Here is a 7,140-nt window from a genome sequence, read left to right on the forward strand (position 1 = left end):
ACTTTCAGCCCTGGGGTGACATGATAGATACCAGCCCAGGGGGTGGATGGGTGCAGGGGCTGTCCTCCATGGTACCAACACAAAGAGCTCTACTTTGACAATCTAACACAAAGCGCAAGTAACATTTATGGGCATGTCCAAATCCATTTAGCTATTTTGATGCCAGAAAAAACAGACTTTGCACCAGCGCAAGGCACAAAAAGGTTGTCCTAACTCTGTTAATCATTCAGAGGCATGTTTTGGGTGTAACAAGCAATAAACCAATCGGAATGACGCGTCACCTAACCTGGCAGTGGTGCATGATGTACAGCGGGTTGCTATTACAATGGTGCGTCTGCCCGGCAAGCCAGATGGAAACGGACCTGCTCCCGCACTAAGTGAAAATGTGCATCATTTTCGGAAGCACCACTGTTCCACCTGAGCCTTTGGAGGAGGAACAGGGTGTGTGTCTCATTATCTGGCATCATTAGACCACCCAGTCAGTGCCGTAAGCGGTATAATGATGTCAGAAGACAGAGGAAAAGAGAAGCTGGCTGCTGAATGAGCACAGCGGCTGGGAACAGGGACTTAATTATGCTTGTGTGTTTTTTATTTTCATTTTCAGTCTGCAATATGCAAAATATATAAGTGGAATCTTTGCTCAAACAAAACACAACCTACCATTTTTAAGGTGTTTTTGGCCCAATCCCATTTCTCCTCCCTTACCGTGCGTTCACACCGCCGGCGGCGAGAGCGTCAAAATTCGCCCTGGCCGCCCTGCCAACGACGCTGTACAGAGATTTTTGAACGCTTTGACGTAGATTGAATGCTTGTCTTGTATTTAAAGGGGCCGCAAATCAAACAAGCTTGTTAATCTTGTGCATACTGACCACAAGGAGGGTATAAGATAACCTCATGAAATATATTGAATGTGAAAGTAAGAAATTGATCGATGGAAAGAACTTTTTTGTAGTTACATGTTTTCTTTCAATTGAAAGCCATTTGTGTGGTGTGTAATTTTTATGTTCATGGTTAAGTGCTAGTCTAATTTCAGTATTATAGGAGACATGTATTTACTAGTCTTGGTCTTTAACATTAATTAATTAATTAATAATCCAATATGTTTTGATATGTCAAAATATTCTGCAGCAGTAACAGCTTTGCATGCTCTGACGCTAAAGTCAGCTTGAAATTCCCGCTTATTTTCAGAAAATACATAACGTTAATGCACATTAGAAACTCACCAGGAACCCCAACAATCTCGGACACCTTGGTCCATGCATCATTTTTTTTATTTATGTCCCTGTATGCAAACAGGGACACGTCGTAAATTACTGGGAAACCCGGCACAGCAATTATTAACCTCTCCTCCATTCTGCATGGGATCTTCTTCTTTATTGCTTGATGGCGGTCGGCCATGGGAACTAATGTGGTCGGAACCAAAGTTTACAGGACTGCGTTATCTGGAATCTGCTCAAGCGGTGGACTTCTACATTTCGATTGGTTGCCGCCTAACCGCGTCATAGCTCATTACCATAAAGTTGACCTGATTTCAACTCTCCTTGACGCCTTCGCCGTCCAAGACGCGCCGCGCCGCTGCTCGCCGCATCTCGCCGCCGGCTCACATTGAAAATGAATTACTTCCGGCCACTTTGACGCTCTCGCCGCCGGTGGTGTGAACGCACGGTTAGCCCTACCACTAGATTTCGAGGCCCCTCCCTTCCGAAGCTGACTTCACAGCTCCTAGCCACAAGGGGTAAGGTTTGAAATCTTTACCTAGGAATCGGGACACCAGCTCGCTTATGAGCTGCCTGGTTTGCTCGGGAGTCCCTGGAATAGTACAACATGCTAATAACATGGACATGTCACTTTAACATTTCAAAATGATTATACCACTGACGTGTCCCTAGAATATTACAAAATGATTGTGACAAATTCGATTTGTGGATTAGCATTCCTTTGGCAATGGCATGCAGATTTAAAATTAAGAATATTGCATGCAATATTTCTATAAAACAAGCACACATTTTGCATAAGCAATATGTCAGGAACAATGTCTTTTACATATTCCACGATGTAGAATAATGCACTTAGAAGACTATTGCACGAAACACAGTAAATAATCGGGGGTGAGTTTACCAAAAGTGTCGTAGCCAAAAAACTACATAAAAAGGACTTTGAACGCTCTCTTTCTGAATAAATACGTTCTTAATTCTTCGACGGTTTTGTGAAACTCACCCCTGCTCGGTTCTTTTTCTATAAATACTAGAGATACTGCTCTGTCTCTACGCATGAAATTTTTCAGAAAATTGTTTTTGAAAAATTCAATCTCATACTCCGTTTCACTTGCATTAAACTAAGATATTCCGCTAAAATTTGATTTTGTTTTTGCAAGCGTATTTATAAAGATATAGAGCTTCTTTCCCCACACCGCTAGCCAATTTTTTTCTTGTCTGGTTGTGTATTGCAATGCGTTGTGGGAATTTTCTTCTTTCACTCGGTTTTGAGTCAGCATCTGAAAAATCTCTGTTTCGAGGGCTATCTTGAGGGCTGAACACCACTACCCCTCGCTGCTAAAAAGGAATGGGACAACACTACAGTACCTCACAATATAGCTGTTGCCATGCATCAGATCTAATAAGCTAATTAAGGTCTGAAACCTTGTAAAAAGAATCTGAGACTTTGGAACTCTTATGCTACGTTCACACTGCGAGCGGCGAGAGCCAGTGTTTCCAACTATTTTCAATGGAAAGTAGCTAAAGTCTGCTGGAAAAGTCGCCAAAAATCGCTAGATGACGTCATGCGTATATTTGCATATTGATGACGCAATAGACCTTTTTCACAACTTCCGCATTTTTGACTGGAAATACGTAATCGTAGGGTATCTTTACTTCCGCCGGTGTAAAAAAAATAGCGCATGCAGCGACCTCTTCTCCTTGCAGTGTACCGGGCTGTTCTTGTAATGCCCAAAAGCAGTCACATCTATCTTTTCATTCCTTCCCTGATAATGGTGAAGTTCGACGTAAATGGATTCAGGCTATCTGGCGGGATGAAGGACCAAACTTCACAGTTAAAAAGGGGAGCACTTACGTCTGCAGCAGACACTTCACCTCAGACAGAAACAAACACCGTATTTTAAGCACAAATGACAAAAGGCCCAAACTTTTAAATAACTAGAGGCATGCCCGAGCGAAACACTGTCAAAACGAGCAAATGCGAAACAAACACAAATATTTTAGCCCAAGTTTTTAAAAACGAGAGAAAGCCGTAATCAGCTTAACAGTTTTATTTCATTGTAAAATACAAAAAGTATTTCACCAAACGCGAAGATCCATTGATAGCGGCTCTGAGTTCCGTCGATGTGCTTAGAGTGTTTTATTTTAAATAACACATTTGCCGAAAAGTGCTTCATTACTTTAAAAACGTTATGGTTAAGGGGTTTATTTGAAACATGGCAGTAGTCTAATATACCGGGCACTAGTTCCTATAGCTAATAAATGTAATTAGAAAAAATGGGGCCAACTTCTTTAAAATTAACAAAACACAGCTAAAATGTTTTTTGATGCTTGTTGCTAAATTTTGCTCACTAGTTCCTACAGCTACTCAATTCTTGTTGCCTAAATGATTTACATCACACTCACACTATTTAAAAATTTCGCTACACCAAAGCGATCCTTATACATTTTAAATGTTTTTTGATTTAGTTTGATTATCAAACTCTAAAGCCCCACTCTTGGTTGTGCGTTTGTGCAAATGTCCGGGCTTTTCTGTGTGCGTGTGTAGGGTGTTCATCTTGCGTCTAATGTTAAGGTATATATATTTACAGTATACTCATTTAAAATAACACATTTTTGTTTGCCTATTAACAAATACATCTAAAGTTTTTCTACCTTTAAACATTAACAAAAGCCGTTAATGTCTTTCCTTTAAAAATTACATGTGGTGAGCAATTCAGTAACAGTTACCTTGATACTTATGGACAAATTCTTCGTGGAAAAATTTGTAGCCTTTATCAAGTTTGCTCTTTCTCGTGACGGAGTTTCCTCCATGAGTTTAGCAACATCCGCAAATGTAAATTTGGGCAAATTTGTCAGATAGGTTGTATATATTCTCTGCTGAATTTTCTCTGATCCCGGGTTTTCTAATGCATTGACGCTTGACCGGAACTAAGTTTACCCTACGATTACGTATTTCCGGTTTTCGTGAAAAAGGTCTATTACGTCATATTTGCATTCTGCGTGTTCTCCCTAATCCTACCTCACGTGTCCAATATAAAACTATCAATTACGTTACATATTTTCTGTCAGACAACATTTATATTATACGTATATATGTTTTTTATGTGTATATGAGTTTAATAAGTTTAATGAAGTTTATCGTTGTGTATGAGTAAGTAGAATCACGTACAGTCAATCAGATGTAGCTCAGTAAACGATCTCAGACGAGTTCAGAAACTGGAATGAACTTAAGCTCTGTAACAGTGAGTAATATAAGTGCATCAGAATAGGTATGTGAAGAAATTTTTCAAACTCAACCAAATTAAATGCCAATGGTAACATTGGAAAGAGCTTGAATAAACAAAGACAATGACACCAAAATCACTCAGATATCTATACAAATAAGGAAATTATTGGCAAAAGAAGTTCGCTAATTAGCCCTATTTTTTAAAATGGAATGAGTGTAGAAAACTGTGACCAAATACCTAACTTTTTATATAAAAACGCTTGTAGTTTCCTTCATAATCAAGATATCTCAATGAAACTTTCAGGGAAGGCGTATCTCTTTATATTCTTCAATCTGAAAGAATAATATATATTCCAAGTATGTCCTTAGTCTGAAATAAAATTGATAGAAGGTGAAGACTGGAATGGTGTATCAACAGGCGCCGCTGTTGGTTTAGGTCACGTGACCATGTGAATATCTCTTATCTTCTGCTTAATTAAATGCGACTCAGTGGATATAATCATCTTTTTCACATCTTAAGATATTTCCTTAATATCATGGCATATTGATGCAACAAATCACTGATGAAGATACAGCAGATTTCAGGATTTTTGGCCTGTGACGATCCTGTATGCTGCCGGTCCGGGTCAGTAAACTTTTTTTCTGATCCATAGAAAGCTATGAAACTATAGGATTAGAAAGATGAAATGATAAACAATATGTCAATTTAGCTTTCAAAAGCGTCACTTAATCCTTTGAAGTGGTTTTTGTATGTTGAAATCGAGTGTATTTTTCAACGTTTCCGGGAAAGGTCTAAATGTACACAGAATTGAAAAATTCAAAAGGGAGGACGAAGAGGGGTTCCCCATCTATGTTATCAGTGGGAATACCGCGGAATTCCGCAATGCGATACAATAAGAATGCGTATTTTCCGGGGTATACCCAGCGCTCAGATGACCCGATGGTGGAACAGGAATCTGGAACAAAAAAGGCGGCCATGTTGGTCGCGCTCTTCACATACCTAATCAGAAGAAAAAATAAATAAATAAGAAAAAATAAGAAGAAACGGTCAAATTAAATAGTTTTATTTCAAGCAAAGGAGAAGCAGGTAAGTGATTGGTCCGTGGTAACACCGTTTGCACATGCGCAGCTCATTCACATCTATGTCAGCTGCCGTGCGGTCACGGGAATATGCTGCTCCTTTCAGCCGGAGCTAGCGCTCACTGATCAGAGCAGACACAGGGAGATGAGTAATTGTACCGGGAAAGCAAGACCTCGCGCTTACAGGACAGTACTGGCGACATTTGGAAAGTTGCTAAGGTTTGTCCAAAAGTCGCTACATTTGTCGCTAGGCGCTTTTTTGAAAAAAAGTCGTCAAGGGGGTCTGAAAAGTCGCTAAATCTAGCGACAAAGTCGTTAAGTTGGCAACACTGGCGAGAGCGTCAAAGCGACCGGAAGTCATTCATTCTCTATGGGAGGTAGCGCCGGGAGGCGTCGAGGAGCGGCGCATCGCGATCTGGGCGGCGGGAGCGTCAGACAGAAGTTGAATCCCAGTCAACTTTATGGTAATGAGTTGTGACGCGGTTCGGCGGCAACCAATGGGAATGTAGAGATGCTCCGCTAAAGAGAGCGCCGCAGAACATAAGTGTGTAAACTTTTGTTCCGACCCAACCGTTCCTAGGCACAATGGAGGAGAGACTTATTATTGCTGTGGCCGGGTACCCAGTTATATATGATGTGTCTCTGTTTGCATACAGGGACATAAATAAAAAAAAATGAGGCATGGGCCAGAGTGTCCGAAACAATCGGTGTTCCAGGTGAGATGGTGAAGTGCATAATATATTTTTTTGTGAAAAAGGAAAGAGATCAGTAGTAATTTTGGCGCCATAGCAGAGAAAACAGTGCAAATTGTCGGTAATGTTAAACCTATTTATAGCATTAGTGTTTGTCAAAACATAATTATGTGTTTTAGTAGAACTGTCGTGAAACATTTTAAGTACTATTTATGTTAACTAAAGAAACATAAAGCACAAGCAACTACTTGGTGATCATCCATTGTGATCCAAGGTAAATTTGAAAAGAAGCGCTACACTATTTATAGGTAACATTTTCCCTCCAGAACGCTTGATTTTAAGTGAGAATGCAAATAACTGGCTCACAACAATATTTATTTGACAAATTATGTCCTATCAGGAGTCGGTGCAAAGATATAAGCTGACCGGGTTTACACAAACATCAAACAGGCATTCAAGGCAACTCCCCACCCCCACCTTGGGAACTCGGACCATCTCTCTGTCATGTTAATTCCTGCTTACAGACCGCTGCTAACTAGCAGCAAACCATCTACAAAGCAGATTCAATCCTAGCCAGAGGGAGCTCTTTCAGCACTCCAGGACTGTTTTGAATGCACGGACTGGAATGTGTTCAGAGAGGCTGCCACAACTAACCAGCACATCAATGTATGCAGAGTCTGTGACAGGATTCATATCCAAGTATGTGGAAGATGTGACAGTGACTAGGAACATCACCACACGTGCCAACCAGAAACCGTGGCTTACCAGGGAGGTGCATGCCCTCCTGAGAGCACGAAATACAGCCTTCAAATCCGGGGACAGAGACGCTCTTAGGTCAGCTAGAGCTAACTTGAACCGTGGCGTGAGAGCAGCAAAACATGCTTATGGACATAAAATTCAGAGTCACTTCACTGATTCAAAAGAT

The sequence above is a fragment of the Paramormyrops kingsleyae genome, chromosome 23 (assembly GCF_048594095.1).
Source record: "Paramormyrops kingsleyae isolate MSU_618 chromosome 23, PKINGS_0.4, whole genome shotgun sequence".
NCBI lineage: Eukaryota > Metazoa > Chordata > Actinopteri > Osteoglossiformes > Mormyridae > Paramormyrops > Paramormyrops kingsleyae.